The sequence below is a fragment of the Orcinus orca genome, chromosome 1, assembly GCF_937001465.1.
Source record: "Orcinus orca chromosome 1, mOrcOrc1.1, whole genome shotgun sequence".
NCBI classification, from domain to species: Eukaryota; Metazoa; Chordata; class Mammalia; order Artiodactyla; family Delphinidae; genus Orcinus; species Orcinus orca.
In genome coordinates this window covers 79,203,410-79,227,775 of record NC_064559.1, presented here as the reverse complement: position 1 = coordinate 79,227,775, position 24,366 = coordinate 79,203,410, and the positions used below count along the sequence as shown (strand labels likewise).

Below are 24,366 nucleotides of genomic sequence, written 5' to 3'. Positions count from 1 at the left end.
CAAAAGACAACCCTCAGAATGGGAGAAAATATTTGCAAATGAAGCAACCGACAAAGGATTAATCTCCAAAATTTACAAGCAGCTCATGCAGCTCAATAACAAAAAAACAAACAACCCAATCCAAAAATGGGCAGAAGACCTAAATAGACATTTCTCCAAAGAAGATATACAGTCTGCCAACAAACACATGAAAGAATGCTCAATATCATTAATCATTAGAGAAATGCAAATCAAAACTACAATGAGATATCATCTCACACCAGTTAGAATGGCCATCATCAAAAAATCTAAAAACAATAAATGCTGGAGAGGGTGTGGAGAAAAGGGAACCCTCTTGCACTGCTGGTGGGAATGTGAATTGGTTCAGCCACTATGGAGAACAGTATGGAGGTTCCTTAAAAAACTACAAATAGAACTACCATATGACCCAGCAATCCCACTACTGGGCATAAACCCTGAGAAAACCGAAATTCAAAAAGAGTCATGTACCAAAATGTTCATTGCAGCTCTATTTACAATAGCCCGGAGATGGAAACAACCTAAGTGCCCATCATCGGATGAATGGATAAAGAAGATGTGGCACATATATACAATGGAATATTACTCAGCCATAAAAAGAAATGAAATTGAGCTATTTGTAATGAGGTGGATAGACCTAGAGTCTGTCATACACAGTGAAGTAAGTGAGAAAGAAAAAGACAAATACTGTATGCTAACACATATATATGGAATTTAAGAAAAAAAATGTCATGAAGAACCTAGGGGTAAGGCAGGAATAAAGACTCAGACCTCCTAGAGAATGGACTTGAGGTTATGGGGAGGGGGAAGGGTGAGCTGTGACGGGGCGAGAGAGAGTCATGGACATATACACACTAACAAAGGTAGTAAGGTAGATAGCTAGTGGGAAGCAGCCGCATGGCAGAGGGATATTGGCTCGGTGCTTTGTGACAGCCTGGAGGGGTGGGATAGGGAGGGTGGGAGAGAGGGAGACGCAAGAGGGAAGAGATATGGGAACATATGTGTATGTATAACTGATTCACTTTGTTATAAAGCAGAAACTAACACATCATTGTAAAGCAATTATACCCCAATAAAGATGTTAAAAAAAAAAAAAACCTATGGATTTATATGTCTCCGAAAGAGAATCAAGCGTGTGTACAGCGGAATAAACGCAGCAGTGATAGGACTGGAGAGGTTTGGTGAGCAAATGCAGACCCTTTGAAGTCATATTGCATGGTACCCATTCCATGGGTCTCAACTCTCCAGGTTTAAGGGATTCTTCCTTCAGCTAAAACATGCATGTGGAACCCAGAGTATGATCCACCGTGTGATCGAGAAACGTGTTCAAATGTGTCTCAGTTTTCGTCCCCTGGTACTCGGGTGCAACATTCCACACGCTTTACTAACACTCTCCCCACTTGGAGAGTCAGTGCCTTTAACCTCCTGTTTGGCCCAGTTTGCAATTTCTGCGGAAAATGAACAGGAATAGGGAGAACCAATGAGAGACTAGCTGGAGGTGTCTGGACAGGCAAATTTAACTCTCATTTCCCACCAGGAAGAGGAATTAACCAAAGGCTCAGCGTGCCGTGCCAGAACCACACTAGGGCCTGAAGCAATCCTGCGGTGTTGCGGCCTGCTCACAAGAAAGCGAGTTGAAGAAAGGAGCTCAGGGGCACTGTCATTCACAAATCTGCAGAGTTATAAATGACAGCTATCGTCCAAAAATATATTGAAGTAAGGCTGCCAAGAGGACTTGAAAGCGGGGCAGAATTGCAGGAAACCGATTTCAGGAGGTAGACTGGAATTGCATGTAAAGCATAGGAAAAGAGGCAGAACGTCAACAATGATGCACTTGGCCAAAAAGGGCGTATGCGTTTTTTCCTGAATATATTCAGGAAAAAAAGCATACGCCCTTTCTGGCCAACCAAGCAAGCTTGCAAAGGATATCTGCACTAAAATAAAGTCTCACTTCCCCCGGTCAAAAGGGCCATATGAAAAAAGTGTAAAATCCAGAAAGGCAGGACAGGCCATGGAGAACTGGGAGCCTTGTTATGCTGATGGGGGGGATGTAAATTGCCAACAGCCACTCTGGAGAAGTGTATGGTGTTTCCTGAAACATCTAAAAAACAAAGCAACAGAGCCTAGGGCATTCCACTTATGGTCCTATAGCTTAGGGAAATTAAAATAAAAAAGACACAGCTACCCCAAAGTTTGGGACAGCTCTGTTTACAAGAACCTCGTTTACGGTACAAGATCAATATCGCAGAAAGCGAAAAATGGATAAAGAAGTTGTGGTACTTACGTACAATGCAATATCACTCAGCAATGAAATCTATGTCATCAGGCCCGTAGTAGCATAATGAGTGGATTCAGGTACGATGATTCTAAGTGAAATAAGTCACACAGAAAAAGAAACATCATAAGATATCACTACTACACGGAATGTAAACTTGGCTACACAGGAACTGAATTACAAAACAGAACAGGGTCTCAAATGTAAAAAACCAACTTATGCTTGCTTAACGGGAAAGGAGAGTTGGGGTGCTGCATAAAACCAGAGATTGAAATTAGCACAGACAACGTTCCATAAGCCAAATATGTAATAGACAAGAGCTACTCCTTGCTCAACGAAGTGGACTCAACACCACATATTAAACGCCTAAGAATATACCTGACTAGTAAGAATCTTAAAACTTATGGATTTATATGTCTCCGAAAGAGAATCAAGCGTGTGTACAGCGGCATAAACGCAGCAGTGATAGGATTGGTGAGGTTCGGTGAGCAAATGCAGACCCTTTGAAGTCATATTGCATGGTACCCATTCCATGGGTCTCAACTCTCCAGGTTGAAGGGATTCTTCCTTCAGCTAAAACATGCATGTGGAACCCAGAGTATGATCCACCGCGTGATCGGGAAACGTGTTCAAATGTGTCTCAGTATTCGTCCCCTGGTACTTGGGTGCAACATTCCAGACGCTTTACTAACACTCTCCTCACTTGGAGAGTCAGTGCCTTTAACCTCCTGTTTGGCCCAGTTTGCAATTTCTGTGGAAGATGAACATGAATAGGGAGAACCAATGAGAGACTAGCTGGAGGTGTCTGGACGGACAAATTTAACTCTCATTTCCCACCAGGAAGAGGAATTAACCAAAGGCTCAGCGTGCCATGCCAGAACCACACTAGGGCCTGTAGCAATCCTGCGGTGTTGCGGAGAGCTCACAAGAAAGCGAATTGTAGAACGGAGCTCAGGGGCACTGTCATTCACAACCTGCAGAGTTATAAATGACAGCTATCGTCCAAAAATATATTGAAGTAAGGCTGCCAAGAGGACTTGAAAGCGGGGCAGAATTGCAGGAAACCGATTTCAGAAGGTACACGGGAGTCGCTCTTAAAGCATAGGAAAAGAGACAGAACTTGGAAAATAATGCACTTGGCAAAAAAGGGCTTATGTGTTTTATCCAGAGCTCTCATAACCGAGGGGAGGAGATTCCCAGCAGGCTCCAACTACCACCTGAGGGCTCACATTGCCAAGGCAACGTGAGCGAGCCAGGCAGGATTTACCTCACAGCAGAGGTCCCACCTCACAGAAGGGTGAGAAACCCAGCCAACATCAGACTCTCACCAGAGGGCCCACATCACCAAGGGGATGGGAACCAGGCAGGAGTGTCTTCACACCAGTGGGGCCACATCATCGAAAGGTGAGGTACTCAGCACATGTGTCCTCAAACCAGAGGAGCCACATCACCAAGGGCCTCGGAGTGAGGCAGGCAGGAGTAGCCTCACAACACTGGGCCCATAGAATAAAAATGTAAGGAATCCAGAAGTTGTAACCTCCCAGCAGGTGGCCCAGAGCACCGAGGCTATGGGATCCAGACCACAGTGAACTCACAGAAGAGGGCCCATGTCATGAAACTGAGCAACCCAGCCATTGGGACCTCAGAGCAGGAGGCCCACATCCCCATGGGGATGGAAATCTGGTAGGAGTGTCCTCGCACCACTGAGAACGTATCAGAAAATTTTGGGAGACCAGCAGTTAGGGCCTGACGCCAGAGGACCCTCATCACCAAGGGAAGGAGGCTCCCAGCAGGCTCCAACTGCCACCAGAGGGCTGACGTCGCCAAGGTGATGTGTGCCAACCAGGCACGAATGACCTCACAGCAGAGGGCCCACCTCAGAGAAGTGTGACGAACCCAGTCAGGATGAGACTTGCACCAGAGGGCCCACATCACCAAATGGATTGGAACCAGGCAGGAGTGTCCTCACATGAGTAGGGCCACATCATCTAAAGGTGAGGAACCCAGAACATGTGGCTTCAAACCATAGGACAAACCAAGCCACCCAAGTGGCTGGGAGTGCGGCAGGCAGGAGGAGCCTCACAACAGAGGGCCCAAAAATAAGAAAGGTGAGGAATCCAGCAGTTGGAACCTCCCAGCAGGCGGCCCAGAGCACAGAGGCTATGGGATCCAGGCCTCTGTGAACTAACACCAGAGAGCCCACATCATGACAATGTGAACAACCCAGCCGTTGGGACCTCAGAGCAGAAGGCCCACATCCCCATGGAGATGGGATCCTAAGAGGAGTGCCCAAGCATCATTGGGCTCACTAAGAAAAGTTGGTGAGCCCAGCAGTTAGGGCCTGACGCAAGAGGGCCCTCATCACGGGGGTCGGAGATTCCCAGCACGCTCGAACTGCCACCACACGGCTGACTTCACCAAGGCAATGTGTGCCAGCCATGCAGGAGTGAGCTATCAGCAGAGGGTCTCCCTCACAGAAGGGTGAGGAACACAGCCAGGAACAGACTCTCACCAGGGGGTCCACATAACCACGTGGATGAGAACCAGGCAGGAGTGTCCTCACACTAGTGGGGTCACATCAACGAAAGGTGAGGAACCCAGCAAAGGTGGCCACAAACCAGAGGACCCACAGCACCAAGGGGTTGAGAGTGAGGTAGGTGTGTGGACGGGCATATTTAAAACTCATTTCCCACCAGGAAGAGGAATTAACCAAAGGCTCAGCGTGCCCTGCCAGAAGCAGATTAGGGCCTGAAGCAGTCTTGTGGGTTTGCGGCCAGCTCACAAGAAAGCGAGTTGAAGAAAGGAGCTCAGGGGCACTATAATTCACAAACCTGCAGAGTTATAAATGACAGATAATGTCCAAAAATATATTGAAGTAAGGCTGCCAAGAGGACTTGAAAGTGGGGCAGAATTGCAGGAAACCTATTTCAGGAGGTAGACTGGAATTGCATGTAAAGCATAGGAAAAGAGGCAGAACGTCCACAATGATGCACTTGGCCAAAAAGGGCGTATGCGTTTTTTCCTGAATATATTCAGGAAAAAAACGCATACGCCCTTTTTGGCCAATCAAGCAAGCTTGCAAAGGAAATCTGCACTACAATGAAGTCTCACTGATCCCCGGTCAAAAGGGCCATCTGAAAAAAGTGTAAAATCCAGAAAGGCAGGACAGGCCATGGAGAACTGGGAGCCTTGTTATGCTGATGGGCGGGATGTAATTGCCAACAGCCACTCTGGAGAAGTGTTTGGTGTTTCCTGAAACATCTAAGAAACAGAGCAACAGAGCCTAGGGCACTTCCACTTATGGTCCTATAGCTTAGGGAAATTAAAATCAAAAAGACACAGCCACCCAAAAGTTCGGGACGGCTCCGTTTACAAGAACCTCGTTTACGGTACAAGTTCAATATCACAGAAAGCGAAAAATGGATAAAGAAGTTGTGGTACTTACGTGCAATGCAGTATCACTCAGCAATGAAATCTATGTCATCAGGCCCGTAGCAGCATAATGAGTGGATTCAGGTACGATGATTCTAAGTGAAATAAATCAAAGAGAAAAAGAAACATCATAAGATGTCACTACTACACGGAATGTAAACTTGGCTACACAGGAACTGAATTACAAAACAGAACAGGGTCTCAAATGTAGAAAACCAACTTATGCTTGCTTAAGGGGAAAGGTGAGTTGGGGTGCTACATAAAACCAGAGATTGAAATTAGCACAGATACCATTCCATAAGCCAAATATGTAATAGACAAGAGCTACTCCTTGTTAACGAAGTGGACTCAACACCCCATATTAAACGCCTAAGAATATACCTGACTAGTAAGAATCTTAAAACCTATGGATTTATATGTCTCCGAAAGAGAATCATGCATGTGTACAGCGGCATAAACGCAGCAGTGATAGGATTGGTGAGGTTCGCTGAGCAAATGCAGACCCTTTGAAGTCATATTGCATGGTACCCATTCCATGGTTCTCAACTCTCCAGGTTTAAGGGATTCTTCCTTCAGCTAAAACATGCATGTGGAACCCAGAGTATGATCCACCGTGTGATCAGGAAATGTGTTCAAATGTGTCTCAGTTTTCATCCCCTGGTACTCGGGTGCAACATTCCAGACGCTTTACTAACACTCTCCCCACTTGGAGAGTCAGTGCCTTTAAACTCCTGTTTGGCCCAGTTTGCAATTTCTGCGGAAAATGAACAGGAATAGGGAGAACCAATGAGAGACTAGCTGGAGGTGTCTGGACGGGCAAATTTAACTCTCATTTCCCACCAGGAAGAGGAATTAAGCAAAGGCTCAGCATGCCGTGCGGGAACCACACTAGGGCCTGAGGCAATCCTGCGGTGTTGTGGCCAGCTCACAAGAAAGCGAGTTGAAGAAAGGAGCTCAGGGGCACTGTCATTCACAAATCTGCAGAGTTATAAATGACAGCTATCGTCCAAAAATATATTGAAGTAAGTCTGCCAAGAGGACTTGAAAGCGGGGCAGAAATGCAGGAAACCGATTTCAGGAGGTAGACTGGAATTACATGTAAAGCATAGGAAAAGAGGCAGAACGTCCACAATGATGCACTTGGCCAAAAAGGGCATATGCGTTTTTTCCTCAATATATTCAGGAAAAAACGCATACGCCCTTTTTGGCCAACCAAGCAAGCTTGCAAAGGAAATCTGCACTACAATGAAGTCTCACTGCCCCCCGGTCAAAAGGGCCATCTGAAAAAAAGTGTAAAATACAGAAATGCAGTACAGGCCATGGAGAACTGGGAGCCTTGTTATACTGATGGGCGGGATGTAAATTGCCAACAGCCACTCTGGAGAAGTGTATGGTGTTTCCTGAAACATCCAAAAAACAAAGCAACAGAGCCTAGGGCACTTCCCCTTATCGTCCTATAGCTTAGGGAATTTAAAATCAAAAAGACACAGCCACCCCAAAATTTGGGACGGCTCTGTTTACAAGAACCTCGTTTACGGTACAAGTTCAATATCACAGAAAGCGAAAAATGGATAAAGAAGTTGTGGTACTTACGTACAATGCAATATCACTCAGCAATGAAATCTATGTCATCAGGCCCGTAGCAGCATAATGTGTGGATTCAGGTACGATGATTCTAAGTGAAATAAGTCACACAGAAAAAGAAACATCATAAGATATCACTAATACACAGAATGTAAACTTGGCTACACAGGAACTGAATTACAAAACAGAACAGGGTCTCAAATGTAGAAAACCAAATTATGCTTGCTTAAGGGGAAAGGTGAGTTGGGGTGCTGCATAAAACCAGAGATTGAAAGTAGCACAGATACCGTTCCATAAGCCAAATATGTAATAGACAAGAGCTACTCCTTGCTCAACGAAGTGGACTCAACACCCCATATTAAACGCCTAAGAATATACCTGACTAGTAAGAATCTTAAAACCTATGGATTTATATGTCTCCAGAAGAGAATCAAGCATGTGTACAGCGGCATAAACACAGCAGTGATAGGATGGGTGATGTTCGGTGAGCAAATGCAGACCCTTTGAAGTCATATTGCATGGTACCCATTCCATGGGTCTCAACTCTCCAGGTTTAAGGGATTCTTCCTTCAGCTAAAACATGCATGTGGAACCCAGAGTATGATCCACCGTGTGATCGAGAAACGTGTTCAAATGTGTCTCAGTTTTCGTCCCCTGGTACTCGGGTGCAACATTCCAGACGCTTTACTAACACTCTCCCCACTTGGAGAGTCAGTGCCTTTAAACTCCTGTTTGGCCCAGTTTGCAATTTCTGCGGAAAATGAACAGGAATAGGGAGAACCAATGAGAGACTAGCTGGAGGTGTCTGGACAGGCAAATTTAACTCTCATTTGCCACCAGGAAGAGGAATTAACCAAAGGCTCAGCGAGCCGTGCCAGAACCACACTAGGGCCTGAAGCAATCCTGCGGTGTTGCGGCCTGCTCACAAGAAAGCGAGTTGAAGAAAGGAGCTCAGGGGCACTGTAATTCACAAACCTGCAGAGTTATAAATGACAGCTATCGTCCAAAAGTATATTGAAGTAAGGCTGCCAAGAGGACTTGAAAGCGGGGCAGAATTGCAGGAAACCGATTTCAGAAGGTACACGGGAGTCGCTCTTAAAGCATAGGAAAAGAGACAGAACTTGGAAAATAATGCACTTGGCAAAAAAGGGCTTATGTGTTTTATCCAGAGCTCTCATAACCGAGGGGAGGAGATTCCCAGCAGGCTCCAACTACCACCTGAGGGCTCACATTGCCAAGGCAACGTGAGCGAGCCAGGCAGGATTTACCTCACAGCAGAGGTCCCACCTCACAGAAGGGTGAGAAACCCAGCCAACATCAGACTCTCACCAGAGGGCCCACATCACCAAGGGGATGGGAACCAGGCAGGAGTGTCTTCACACCAGTGGGGCCACATCATCGAAAGGTGAGGTACTCAGCACATGTGTCCTCAAACCAGAGGAGCCACATCACCAAGGGCCTCGGAGTGAGGCAGGCAGGAGTAGCCTCACAACACTGGGCCCATAGAATAAAAAAGTAAGGAATCCAGCAGTTGGAACCTCCCAGCAGGCGACCCAGAGCACCGAGGCTATGGGATCCAGACCACAGTGAACTCACAGAAGAGGGCCCATGTCATGAAACTGAGCAACCCAGCCATTGGGACCTCAGAGCAGGAGGCCCACATCCCCATGGGGATGGAAATCTGGTAGGAGTGTCCTCGCACCACTGAGAACGTATCAGAAAATTTTGGGAGACCAGCAGTTAGGGCCTGACGCCAGAGGACCCTCATCACCAAGGGAAGGAGGCTCCCAGCAGGCTCCAACTGCCACCAGAGGGCTGACGTCGCCAAGGTGATGTGTGCCAACCAGGCACGAATGACCTCACAGCAGAGGGCCCACCTCAGAGAAGTGTGACGAACCCAGTCAGGATAAGACTTGCACCAGAGGGCCCACATCACCAAATGGATTGGAACCAGGCAGGAGTGTCCTCACATGAGTAGGGCCACATCATCTAAAGGTGAGGAACCCAGAACATGTGGCTTCAAACCATAGGACAAACCAAGCCACCCAAGTGGCTGGGACTGAGGCAGGCAGGAGGAGCCTCACAACAGAGGGCCCAAAAATAAGAAAGGTGAGGAATCCAGCAGTTGGAACCTCCCAGCAGGCGGCCCAGAGCACAGAGGCTATGGGATCCAGGCCTCTGTGAACTAACACCAGAGAGCCCACATCATGACAATGTGAACAACCCAGCCGTTGGGACCTCAGAGCAGAAGGCCCACATCCCCATGGAGATGGGATCCTAAGAGGAGTGCCCAAGCATCATTGGGCTCACTAAGAAAAGTTGGTGAGCCCAGCAGTTAGGGCCTGACGCAAGAGGGCCCTCATCACGGGGGTCGGAGATTCCCAGCACGCTCCAACTGCCACCACACGGCTGACTTCACCAAGGCAATGTGTGCCAGCCATGCAGGAGTGACCTATCAGCAGAGGGTCTCCCTCACAGAAGGGTGAGGAACACAGCCAGGAACAGACTCTCACCAGGGGGTCCACATAACCACGTGGATGAGAACCAGGCAGGAGTGTCCTCACACTAGTGGGGCCACATCAACGAAAGGTGAGGAACCCAGCAAAGGTGGCCACAAACCAGAGGACCCACAGCACCAAGGGGTTGAGAGTGAGGTAGGTGTGTGGACGGGCATATTTAACACTCATTTCCCACCAGGAAGAGGAATTAACCAAAGGCTCAGCGTGCCCTGCCAGAAGCAGATTAGGGCCTGAAGCAGTCTTGTGGGTTTGCGGCCAGCTCACAAGAAAGCGAGTTGAAGAAAGGAGCTCAGGGGCACTATAATTCACAAACCTGCAGAGTTATAAATGACAGATAATGTCCAAAAATATATTGAAGTAAGGCTGCGAAGAGGACTTGAAAGCGGGGCAGAATTTCAGGAAACCAATTTCAGGAGGTAGACTGGATTTGCATTTAAAGCATAGGAAAAGAGGCAGAACATCGACAATGATGCACTTGGCCAAAAAGGGCGTATGAGTTTGTTCCTGAATATATTCAGGAAAAAACACATACGCCCTTTTTGGCAAACCAAGCAAGCTTGCAATGGAAATCCGAACTACTATGAAGTGTCACTTCCCCCCGGTCTAAAGGGCTATCTGAAAAAAGTGTAAAATCCAGAAAGGCAAGATAGGCCATGGGGAAAAAGGAGCCTTGTTATGTTGATGGGTGGGATGTAAATTGCCAACAGCCACTCTGGAGAAGTGTATGGTGTTTCCTGATACATCTGAAAAACAAAGCAGCAGAGTCTAGGGCATTTCCACTTATGGTCCTATAGCTTAGGGAAATTAAAATCAAAAAGACACAGCCACCCCAAAATTTGGGATGGCTCTGTTTACAGGAACCTCTTCTACGGTACAAGTTAAATATCCCAGAGAACAAATAATTGATAAAGAAGTTGCGGTACTTACGTACAACAGAATACCACTCAGCAATGAAATCTGTGTCACCAGGCCTGTACCAGCATAATGAGTGGATTGAGGCACGATGATTCTAAGTGAAATAAGTCACACAGAAAAAGAAACATCATAAGGTATCACTAATGCACGGAATGTAAACTTGGCTACACATGAACTGAATTACAAAACAGAACAGGGTCTCAAGTTTAGAAAACCAACTTATGCTTGCTTAAGGGGAAAGGTGAGTTGGGGTGCTGCATAAAACCAGAGTTTGAAATTAGCACAGATACTGTTCCATAAGCCAAATATGTAATAGACAAGACCTACCCCTTGCTCAACGAAATGGACTCAACAATGAGGTATCACCTCACACCTGTTAGAATGGGCATCATCTGAAAATCTACAAACAACAAATGCTGGAAAGGGTGTGGAGAAAAGGAAGCCTCTTCCACTATTGTTGGGAATATAAATTGATACAGTCACTATGGAGAACAATATGGAGTTTCTTAAGAAACTAATAATAGAATTACCATATGATACAGCAATCCCAGTACTGGACATATACCCAGACAAAACCATAATTCAAAAAGAGACATTCACCGCAATGTTCATTGCATCACTATTTACAATATCGAGGTAATGGAAGCAACCTAAATGCCCACAGACAGACGAATGCATAAAGATGTGGTACATATATAAAATGGAATATTACTAAGCCATGAAAGGAATGAAATTGGGTCATTTGTAGAGACGTCGATGGATCTAGAGACTGTCATACAGAGTGAAGTAAGTCAGAAAGAGAAAAACAAATCTTGTATATTCATGCATATATGTGGAACCTAGAAAAACTGTACAGATTAACCATTTTGCAAGGCATAAATAGAGCAACAGATGTAGACAACAAACGTATGGACAACAAGGGGGGAAAGCTCTTGGGGGGGTGGTGGTGGGAGGAGTTGAGAGATTGGGATTGGCATGTAAACATTTATATGTATAAAATAGATAACCAATAAGAACCTGCTGTATAAAAATATAAAAAAATTCAAAATTAAAAAGAAATAAAATTTAAAAAATAAAACAGAAAAAACAATTATTCCCTTCACATACATGTATTTATATGAATAAATTAGTTCTATGCTTATATCTGTAAATACAAAAAAGAGAAATAAAATCTACCTTGAACCAAAAATGAAAAAGAGAAAAAAAAAAACAGAACCCACCAGTTCCACAGAGGAAAACCGTATCAGGGCACTTGCTCCAGTTGTAAACAATTCTGAAGTTGGTCAGTGGTGGGGAATCGTCTCCCATTCAGCCAGCAGCCCCCACACAACAAGCGTCCTCATTGCAAAGCTGGGGCACCGTGCCGAGGCATCTGTGAGTAAACGTGAGCTGAGCCCCAGGCCAGTTGCTGCTGAACTGTTCCCACCCTTCCCAGGTAAAACACCTGAATATATACAAGGACTTGAAAGCCTAGAGGAAGGGCCATGGAGCCACACGAGTGACAGCATGCCAGCTGACTTGGTGCCTGCAGGCCAGCCAGGATGGTCCTGGCCCTGGGTGCTCTTTTGGAAGATTTCCATTTCCCTGCCTGAGATACCCGTCCTGTCCCTGCCCCCACTGCTTTTTTCCTTCCTCACCTCTGCCCAGGGAGAAATTCCAGCAGCAGGTATGGGTGACACATCCTCTTCTTTAGCAGGTGGCAGCCTGGCAACTGCTGCAGAAAGTCCAGCAGAGCCCCACTCACACTGGGCCACCCACAAAGCTGTGGCCTCTCACTCCCTCCCACCAGCCCAGCCCCGAGACTGCTGACAGGGCAGAGAAAATGGCGTCAGGCACAGCTGCAGGGGCTCTTGCTGCCTGGAGTGGTATTTATATTGATCTCAACCCAGGCACACCTGGGGAGGGCTGGCCGGCACGGTAAGGCTGCCCAGGTCAGCTAATCATCACCCCTCAGGGGCTCACAGTTGCAGAAAATGGAACTTGCTGAACTGGCCAGGTCCAAGGAACAGGTGTGGGCTCCTGAGAGTCAGGATAGACAAGGGGCTGCAGCTTTGGCTTGTTTTCTAATCATTTTATCTGGCCCATGAGTGGGAGACAACTTCAAGAAAACCCTCTCCTAATGAGAGGAACCCAGGAGTCAGGGAGAGGAGGGGTGGTTGGTGGTTGGAGACAGAGGCCTGGTGCCCCGGGTGCAGTGGAAGTCTCTGGAAGACCAGGTGGAGGGAGGCCACACAGAGTGATGCCCAGGGTCACAGACGTGTCGGAGCTCCTGTTTGTTAGTTCAAGTCCTGCTCTGAGGTGCTCTGTGTCAGCTCTGAGCGACAGGTGAGCTGGGGGTGCTCTTCAATGAGGGCTATGTGCACGGTTCCTGTGTGCCCAGCCCTGCCACGGTACCTGCAAGGGTAGCTCTGTATCCTGGGAGAGGCCTGACCACGAGAGCCCCGTGGGCTGGGTTGGGGGTGGGGTACCTGCCCAGGAGAGCTCCATATCCTGGGATTGGCCTGACCACGAGAGCCCCATGGGCTGCTGGGGACCTGGTAAAGGATGTCAGGACAGTCAGTGAAGCCACCGAGGATATACCTCCAGTTGCTCCTAATTCCTATACCCTGCTGGTCATTCTACCAACCACCAGGACATGGTATTCTGTATTAGTCTTCAATGATGCCTTCTTTTGTATTCCATTAGTCCCAGAGTCACAAGAAATTTTGGCTTGTGAGTGGCAGGACTCAACATACAACTAAAACAATACTTCCGGGCCGTCTTGCCCCAAGGGTTCAAAAATTCCCACACCATCTTTGGGGAAAGCTTAGCTAAAGACCGAAAAGTTCTACCTCTGGAAAAGGAAACCCTCCTTCAATATGCAGACGACATTCTGATCGCCAGCCCTACTAAGGAGGCCTCTGAACTACCAAGCCAATAAAGGATAGAAGTTGTCCAAGAGAAAGCTCAAATATAACAGACTGCAGTGACCTGCCTGGGCTTCATTCTCACAGAAGGTCGGAGAAGCCCATCCCAGGAAAGGGAAGAAACCATTTGCAGCCTTACCCCTTTCTAAAACGAGAAGACAGCTTAGGGGTTCCTGGGGAGGCCAGGGTTTGCTGCTTCTGGATCCCTAACTACAGTCTACTAGCTGGGCCTCTATATGAAACACTGAAAGGAAAAGATGATGATCCTTTTGAACAGAATCCAGAAGTGGCCTTTCAAGAATGGAAAGAGCAGTCAATTCAGACCCTTGCCCTGGAACTCCCTAATTGAGCTAAACCCTTTGACCTCTACATTCCCGGTGAAAGGTGAATCGCCATTGGAGAATTAGTGCAAAAACTGGGACCACTTGAAATGGAACAACGCAAGAATGCCATCCAGGTAGGATAAACTACAGTCACCAAGGGGCTTGGCCCACTGCCACATCTGGCCAAGATACTGGCGGTATCTCAAAACCTGGAAATCAGCAGCCCAAAAGGCCACCTCCCTCCTAAGGGAAAAGGACCCCACGTGGTGATCCTAATCACCAACCATGCCCTGAAGTTGCAGGGTTCGCTCCGTGGGCACACCGACCTCGAGTGAGGAGGCCCTCCAACTCCAACATCCAGAGAGATAACCGGGGGCAACAGGGCACCATGACGACTGTGTGAACATCACTTGACCTGGAGTTTCCCTCATAAAACAACAATAGTGTGTCCCGAAGGAGTAGACTACTGCTTGCAGGACTTACTGCACCCGGAGGGGAGCTAATAATCTTGGCGGGGGAACCGTATATCACACTGTCACCATAGAAAAGCCTACAGACACCGTGATGATGGTGGCCAATAAGACCGGCTGGACTCCTGTTTACTTCAAAAGCCTGTTGACTCAGTGGCCATCATGGTCCTTGATCACCACTGACCCTGGACTGTCTGGGAGTTGAGTGGGCAGGGCTCTGACACCTGGTGCTGTTTTTACGTTAATTCAGGGGCCTAATTGAAGAAAGAGCAGACTACTGGTCAGAGCATCTAGGCTGGCAGAAACGGTCAGCCTAAGGTGGCCGAACAAATGTGGGACGGGGTGAAATCGGCCCCCACAGCGTCTCTGCACATCTCTTTCCTGGACCCTTAAAGGTCATTAGAATCTATAACACTTCCAATGCTGGTGCTCAGGCGGACGAGCAGGGAGGCAGGGGTCCTGGGGCCAATCAACGTCACCTGGAGGCTGCTGGGGAGAAGTTCTGACCCTCGTCCCCTGGTATGAGGGCTCCCAACTCAGCACTCAGCAGTTACAGAAGAAGGGTCTGCACCCTCAGCACTCCAAGAATGAGGAATGGGACAAAAGGCAGAGGAGGGGTTTGTCCCCAGCAAAGCCCATTAAAAATCCCTGGGAGATAAAAATAGAATCTGGGCAATAAAGTCAAGTCTGACCATTTTTATCCTTTGTGCTTTGTCTAATTTCACGTGCTCCTAGGGTCCCGCATGCAGAGGTTCCACACCCGGCACTTCAGACCAGATTTCCTAGTGCAGAATGGCTGGGTCGACACCTCAGCTCCTGGGGCCCAGTGCAGACTCCGAGATATAGAGCCTGAGCTGCAGCCAACCTGGCCCTCGAGAGCTCCGCCCCCTCCCTCCCACTGACTCTGACAGGATCTCTACACAGCAGCCCAGCCCACAGCCCATGGGGTAGTGCATGCTCTCACCTCTCCATTCTCTGATCAAAATATAAAGTTTCCTTTGCTTGGGAACCAAACTCAGTCTCGATCTGTTGGCCCCAATGACACTGGGCAGGGGGACACTTGTTGGGGTCCACTCTGGAGGATCAGTAACAGAAATTGAGACTATTGTAACTTCAATGAACAGATGTGTGAGCCAAACTGTAGTTAACATAGAACAGTTTAGAAGGCTCGGGTAAAATAAGATGTTTCTAACACTTCCATTTGATATTTCCATAACTTTATTATAAGCAAGTTCAGTGAAAAGGTTTGTCTTATTTGTCAGGTCAATATTAGAGAAATGAAGTGATTTCTTTCCAAGGATGTACATCTAATAATCTTGGTTAAAGCTTCAATCTTGTTTTAAATGCTTTTCCATTGAAAATGATACCTCTCTTTCAGCTCCCCCATTTCTGAGAAATATAAAACCTTATAATTTATTATTACCAAAGGGGAAAGGTGGGAGGAGGGATAAATTAACAGTTTGGAATTAACACATACACACTGCTATGTATAAAATAGATCATCAACAAGGAACTACTGGATAGCACAGGGAACTACACTCAATATTTTGCAATAACCTATAAGGGGAAATAATCGGAAAAAGAATAGATATTTTTATTGACATCATCTATCAATGACAGTTAAAGTGTAACCTAAGGGAAGCCGGTGGTGAGTGCTTCTGACCCTGAAGACTTCAATCATCTAAAGTTTGGACTCTGCCTACTTCCCAAGGCCCTTAATGAACATATGTGTAGCCGTAGCTTAAAAAACTCCCCAGTTTGGGTTTCGGGGAGACACTGATTTTGAAAAAGCCCTGGTGTTCTCCTTACATGAATGGAACTCTTCCTACTGCTAAAACATGTCTGTCACATCCAGAGGATGGTATACCGTCTGATCGGGAAGAGTTTGGAAAAGGCATCTCATCTCCTCATCTCCTGGTGCTCGGGTTCACCCCTCCAGCGTCTTTACTAACAGTCTCCCCACTTGGAGATGTCAGCACTGTCAACATCCTGTTGCGTACAGTTTGGAATTTGTCCAGAGGATGAAGCGGAAGGAAGAGGAACAATGAGAGACAAGTCCTAGGTGTTCAGACAGGCACATGTCACTCTAATTTCCAATCAGGAAGATGAATTGACCAAAGGCTAGTGTTGCCCATGGAAACAGTATAGGGCTTGAGGAAATCCCACTGCTTTGTGGCCAGTTCCCATAAACACAAGTTGAACAATGGAACTCAGGGGCAGTAAAATTCACGAAACTGCAGAGTTGAAAATATCTATCACTGAAAAATGTCTTGAGGAAAGTCAGAGAAAAGGATTGGTAAGCAAGGGAGAATGGCAGGAAAGGGATTTGAGGAGGTAGAAAGGACTCGCCATTAAGCACAAGAAAAGCGGCTGAACATTGCCAACATTGCAGTTGGCCAAAAAGGCTGTATGCGATTTTTCTGTATATATTCAAGAAAAGGGCATACACTTTTTTAGCCAACCAAACAGGTGGGCACTGGAAATCAATACTACAAAAGATATCACTTCGCATCAGTCAGAAGAGCCATCCTCATAAAGTGTAAACACCAGAAATGCAGGACAGGGCAAGGAGAAGAGGGAGCCCTGTGAGGCTTATAGTGGAAATGTATATTGCCAACGGCCATTCTGGAGTAGTGTATTGTGTTTGCTAAAGCATCTAAAAAATGAGCTACAGAGCATAGGGCACTTTCACTCATGGGTGTATATCTTGGGAAAAACAAAAATCGAGAGGACACAGGCACCCCAATGTTTACTGCCTCTCTCTTTAAAAGATCCTCGACTAGGATATAACTTAAATGTCTCTGGAGGGAAAAAATGGATAGAGATGTGGTACTTATGTAGAGTGGAATATTACTCAGCCTGGAAATCAATGAAATATGGCCAGTTGTAACAACTCCAGAGGAGTTACGTATGATCATTCTAAGTGACATAATTCAAAAAGAAAAAGACACATATCATAAGATATCACTTAAAGGTGGAATCCAAAATGGCTACACATGAAATAAATTACAAAACAAAAACATAGTCAAATATGTAGAAAACACGCGTAAGGCTGCTAAACGGGAAAGGTGGGGAGGGGTGAGGCATCATCCAGGAGGTTGAAATTAGCAAAGATACCATTCCAAATACCAAACTGATAATCAACAAGGCCTACACGGTAGCTAAAAGAACTGCACTCAGCACACTCAAGTCACCGGAAAAGAATATCTATGACTGGTAAGAATCTGAAAAAGAATTTATTGATGTCTCTCTGTACGTGAATCAAGTGGATGTACAGCAGCAAGAAACAGAGCTTTGAAAATCAGCTGTAACCAATATAGTAATAAATTGAAAACAATAAATGACAGAGAGACAGAGAAAACCTCTTACAACATTTCCTCAGGGACGGTGATGCAACGTGGATTGAACACATCTAGACCCACAGCAGGATGAGACATAAGGCTGGAAACTGTTCGCGCTAAGAGAAATGTGAGGTTGGGTGAGGAAATGCACACCCTTTAAAGTAATACTACCTGGTACCCATTCAATGGGTCCCAAATCTGCAGGTTCAAGGAATCTTCCTACAGCTAAAACATGTATGGAAAACCCAGAGGACTGTACACCATGTGATCGGGAGATGTGTCTAAAATGCACCTCATTTATCTTCTCCTGGTGCCGCTGTTCATCATTCCAGCCACGTTACTTAGAATCTCCCCACTTAGAGAATCAGCACATTTAAACTTCTGTTTCACACATTTTGCAAATTGTGAGGAGGATGAACGGGAAGAGGGGGAACCAATGAGAGAATAGTTGTAGGGGTGTGGACGGGCACATGTCACTCTAATTTCCCATTAAGAATAAGAATTAAAAAAAGTCTCAGCCCGCCTCGCCGGAGCCAAAATAGGGCCTGAAGCAATCCTGCGGCTTTGAGACCAGCTCACAAAACAGCAACTTAAAAAATGGAGCTCAGGGTCACTGCAATTCACAAACCTACAGAGTTATAAATGAAAACTAATGTCCAAAAATATGTTGAGGTAAGGCAAAGAAGAGGATCTGAATGCAAGACAGAATTGCAAGAAACAGATTTCAAGAGATAGATTGGACTCATCTTTAAAGCACATGAAAAGCGGCAGAATTTCGACAATGATGCAGTTGGCCCAAAAGGGAGTATGCGTTTTTTCCTGAATATATCCAGGAAAAAACGCATACGCACTTTATGGGCAACCAAGCAAGCAAGCAAGCAATGCAAATGTGCACAACAAAGAAGTCTCATTTCCCACCGGTCAAAAGGGCCATCCGAAAAAATTGTAAAAACCAGAAATGCAGGACAGGCCATGGAGAACAGGGAGCCTTTATACGCTGATGGACAGTGTGTGAACTGCCGAGAGCCACTCTGGAGAAGTGTATGGTGGTTCCTAAATCATCTAAAAAACAGAGCTACAGAGCATAGGGCACTTCCAATCACGGGAGTATATCTAGGGAAGTCTAAAAATCAACAAGACACAAGCACACCACAGTTTAGAGCTACTCTGTTTACAAGAACCTCAACTTCAGTACACCTTAAATATCCCAGGAAAGAGAACGATGGATAAAGAAAATGTGGTACTTATGTACAATGGAATATCTCTTCACCATGAAATCAATGTAATAAGGCTAGTAGAAGGATAAAGAGTGGATTTAGGTCCGATAATACTACTTGAAATAAGTCAAACAGAAAAAGAAACATATCATAAGATATCACTTATAGAGGGAGGATAAATATGACTGCACAAAAAATGAATTACAAAACAGAACAGTGTCTCACATTTAGAAAACACACTTATGTCAGCTTAAGGGGAAAGGAGAGGTGGGGTGATGCATAAAACCAGAGTTTGAAATTAGCACAGATACCGTTCAATAAACCAAATAGGTATTAGACAAGATCTACACCTTGCTCAATGAACTGGCCTCAACACACCCTATACACCGCAGAGAAATATATCTGAGTAATAAGAATCTTAAAACCCATGTATTGATATATCTCCATAAGGGAATCAAGTGTGTGCAGAGCGGCACAAACACAGCAGTGAAAATGAGCTAAACCCCATTATAGAAATAAATTTTAAAACCAAAACGCAGAAGCAATGAAAGAGAGACAAATTCTTACAAAATTCGCTCAGGGGCTGTGATGCAACCTGGAATGACCACATATAAACCCACAGCTGGATAAGACATAAGGCTGGACACTTGGGGCTGAGAGGATTGGTGAGCTTTGGTGAGCAACTGCCAAAAGTTTAATGCAATACTTCATGCTACTCATTCCAAGGGTCCCAACACTCCAGGTTGAAGGGAATCTTCCTACAGCTAAACCATGCATGGGAAATCCAGCAGATGGTATACCATATGATCGGGAAAGGTTTCTAAAATGCACCTCATTTTCCTCTCCTGGGGCTCCGGATCAACATTCCAGCCACTTTACTAACAACATCCCCACATGGAGAGTCAATGCCTTTAAGTTCCGGTATCGCACAGTCTGCAGTTTGTGCGGACGATGAATGGGAATAGGGGGAACCACTGAGAAAATAGCTGTAGCGGTTTCAATGGCCACATGTCACTCTACTTTCACATAGGAAGAAGAATTAACCAAAGGCACAGCAAGGCGCCCCAGAAGAAGAATAGGGCCTGAAGATATCCTGTGGATATGAGGCAAGATCACAAAAATAAGAGCTGAAAAATGGAACTAAGGGCAACTGCAATTCAAAAACCTGCAGAGGTATAAAGGCCAACTATTTTCCAAAAGTATATTGAGGTAAGGCTATGAAGAGGCACTGACAGCAAGGCAGAATTGCAGGAAACCGATTTCAGGAGGTAGACTGGAATTGCATTGAAAACATATGAAAAGACTCAGAACATTGACAATCATGCACTTGGCCAAAAAGGATGTATGCGTTTTTTCCTGAATATATTCAGCAAAAAACGCATACGCACTTTTTGGCCAACCAAGCAAGCTTGCAAAGGAAATCTGCACTACAATGAAGTCTCACTGCCCCCCGGTCAAAAGGGCCATCTGAATAAAGTATAAAATCCAGAAAGGCAGGACAGGACATGGAGAACTGGGAGCCTTGTTATGCTGATGGGCGGGATGTAAATTGCCAACAGCCACTCTGGAGAAGTGAATGGTGTTTCCTGAAACATCTAAGAAACAAAGCAACAGAGCCTAGGGCACTTCCACTTATGGTCCTATAGCTTAGGGAAATTAAAATCAAAAAGACACAGCCACCCCAAAGTTTGGGACGGCTCTGTTTACAAGAACCTCTTTTATGGTACAAGTTCAATATCACAGAAAGCGAAAAATGGATAAAGAATTTGTGGTACTTACATACAATGCAATATCACTCAGCAATGAAATCTATGTCATCAGGCCCATAGCAGCATAATGAGTGGATTCAGGTACGATGATTCTAAGTGAAATAAGTCACACAGAAAAAGAAACATCATAAGATATCACTACTACACGGAATGTAAACTTGGCTACACAGGAACTGAATTACAAAACAGAACAGGGTCTCAAATGTAGAAAACCAACTTATGCTTGCTTAAGGGGAAAGGTGAGTTGGGGTGCTGCATAAAACCAGAGATTGAAATTAGCACAGATACCGTTCCATAAGCCAAATATGTAATAGACAAGAGGTACTCCTTGCTCAACGCAGTGGACTCAACACCCCATATTAAACGCATAAGAATATACCTGACTAGAAAGAATCTTAAAACCTATGGATTTCTATGTCTCCGAAAGAGAATCAAGCGTGAGCACAGCGGCATAAATGCAGCATTGATAGGATTGGTGAGGTTTGGTGAGCAAATGCAGACCCTGTGAAGTCATATTGCATGGTACCCATTCCATGGGTGCCAACTCTCCAGGTATAAGGGACTATTTCTTCCGCTAAAACATGCATGGGGAACGCAGTGTATGGTCCACCGTATGATCGGGAAAAGTTTTTAAATGTATCTCCGGTACTGGTACTCGTGTTCAACATTCCAGTTTGTTTACTAACACTCTCCCCACTTGGAGAGTCAGTGCCTTTAACCTCCTGTTTGACCCAGTTTGCAATTTCTGTGGAAGATGACGTGTAATAGGGAGAACCAATGAGAGACTAGCTGTAGCTGTCTGGCCCGGCAAATTTAACTCTCATGTCCCACCAGGAAGAGGAATTAACCAAAGGCTCAGTGTGCAGTGTGGGAACAAGATTACGGCCTGAAGTGATCTAGTGGTTTTGCGGCCAGCTCACATGAAAGCGAGTTGAAGAAAGGAGCTCAGGGACACTGTAATTCACAAACCTGCCGACATATAAATGACAGCTATCGTCCAAAATTATATTGAAGTAAGGCTACCAAGAGAACTTGAAAGCGGGGCACAATTGCAGTTAACCGATTTCAGGAGGTAGACTGGAATTGCATTTAAAGCATAAGAAAAGAGGCAGAACGTCGACAATGATGCACTTGGCCAAAAAGGGCGTATGTGTTTTTTCCTGAATATATTCAGGAAAGAACGCATATGCCCTTTTTGGCCAACCAAGCAAGCTTGCAAAGGAAATCTGCACTACAATGAAGTCTCACTTCCCCCCGGTCAAAAGGGCCATCTGAAAAAAGTGTAAAACCCAGAAAGGCAGGACAGGCCATGGAGAACAGGGAGCCTTATATGCTGATGAGCAGGATGTAAATTGCCAACAGCCACTCTGGAGAAGTGTATGGTGTTTCCTGAAACATCGAAAAAACAAAGTAACAGAGCCGAGGGAACTTCCACTTATGGTTCTATGGCTTAGGGAAATTAAAATCAAAAAGACACATCCACCCCAATTGTGCGACAGCTGTGTTTACAAGAACCTCGTTTACAGTACCATTTCAATATCCCAGAAAGTGAAAAATGGATAAAGAAGTTGTGGTACTTACGTAAAATGCAATATCACTCAGCAATGAAATCTATGTTATGAGGCCCGTAGCAGCATAACGAGTGGATCCAGGTACGATGATTCTAAGTGAAATAAGTCACACAGAAAAAGAAACATCATAAGATATCTTTAATACACGAAATGTAAACTTGGCTACACAGGAACTGAATTACAAAACAGAACAGTGTCTCAAACTTAGAATACCACCTTATGCTTGCTTAAGGGGAAAGGTGAGTTGGGGAGCTTCATAAAACCAGAGATTGAAATTAGCACAGATACCGTTCCATAAGCCAATTATGTAATAGACCAGACCTACTCCTGGCTCAAGGAAAAGGACTCAACACCCCATATTCAACGCCTAGGAATATACCTGACTAGTAAGAATCTTAAAACCTATGGATTTATATGTCTCTGTAAGAGAATCATGCATGTGTACAGAGGCATAAAAGCAGTAGTGAAAATCAGATAAATCCCATTATAAAAATAAATTCCTTAAAGAAAACACAATGACAGTGAAATAGAGAGCAATTCTTAAATAATTCATTCAGGGCTTGTGATGCAACCAGGATTTACCACATCTACACCCAGAGCTTGGTGACACATAAGGCTGGACACTTGGGGCTGATAGGATTGGTGAGATTCGGTGAGCAAATGCAGACCCTTTGAAGTCATATTGCATGGTACCCATTCCATGGGTCCCAACTCTCCTGGTTTAAGGGATTCTTCCTTCAGCTAAAACATGCATGGGGAACCCAGAGTATGGTCTGCAGTGTGATCGGGAAACGTTATTAAATGCATCTCAGATTTCTTCCCCTGCTACTCGGGTTCAACTTTGCAGACCCTTTACTAACATTCTCCCCACTTGGAGAGTCAGTGTCTTTAACCTCCTGTTTGGCCCAATTTGCAATTCCTGTGGAAGATGAACTGGAATAGGGAGAACCAATGAGAGACTAGCTGGAGGTGTCCTGACGGGCAAATTGAACTCTCATTTCCCACCAGGAAGAGGAATTAACCAAAGGCTCAGCGTGCCAGGCTGGAAACAGATTAGGGCCTGAAGCAATCCTGCGGGTTCGTGGCCAGCTCAAAAGAAAGCGAGTTGAAGAAAGGAGCTCAGGGGCACTGTAATTCGCAAACCTGCAGAGTTATAAATGACAGCTATCGTCCAAAAATATATTGAAGTAAGGCTGCCAAGAGGACTTGAAAGCAGGGCAGAATTGCAGGAAACCGATTTCAGGAGGTAGACTGGAATTGCATTTAAAGCATAGGAAAAGAGGCAGAACGTCGACAGTGATGCACTTGGCCAAAAAGGGCGTATGCGTTTTTTCCTGAATATATTCAGGAAAAAACGCATACGCCCTTTTTGGCCAACCAAGCAAGCTTGCGAAGGAAATCGGCACTACAATGATGTCTCACTGCCCCCGGTTAAGAGGGCCATCTGAAAAAAGAGTAAAATTCAGAAAGGCAGGACAGGCCATGGAGAACAGGGAGCCTTGTTATGCTGATGGGCATGATGGAAATTGCCAACAGCCACTCTGGAGAAGTGTATAGTGTTTCCTGAAACATCTAAAAAACAAAGCAACAGAGCCTAGGGACTTCCACTTATGGTCCTATAGCTTAGGGAAATTAAAATCAAAAAGACACAGCCACCCCAGAGTTTGGCATGGCTCTGTTTACAAGGACCTCATTTATGGTAGAAGTTCAATATCCCAGAAAGCAAAAAATCGATAAAGAAGTTGTGGTACTTACGTACAATGCAATATCACTCAGCAATGAAATCTATGTCATCAGGCCCATAGCAGTATAATGAGTGGATTCAGGTACGATGATTCTAAGTGAAATAAGTCACACAGAAAAAGAAACATCATAAGATATCACTAATACACGGAATGTAAACTTGGCTACACAGGAACTGAATTACAAAACAGAACAGGGTCTCAAATGTAGAAAACCACCTTATGCTTGCTTAAGTGGAAAGGTGAGTTGGGGTGCTGCATAAACCAGAAATTGAAATTAGCAC

The 24,366-nt window shown here is 45.4% G+C and overlaps 1 long non-coding RNA gene across 5 annotated transcripts in view; it reads right to left on the bottom strand.

The window, feature by feature from the left end:
• The window catches only part of LOC125965249 (uncharacterized), a 376,884-nt gene that overhangs the window by 232,327 nt on the left and 120,191 nt on the right, over window positions 1-24,366 (bottom strand). For all 5 annotated transcript variants that reach the window (XR_007478913.1, XR_007478914.1, XR_007478917.1 and 2 more), the window contains exon 2: window positions 5,735-5,820. This is a non-coding gene — a long non-coding RNA (uncharacterized LOC125965249). The remainder of the gene's footprint in view (window positions 1-5,734; window positions 5,821-24,366) is intronic.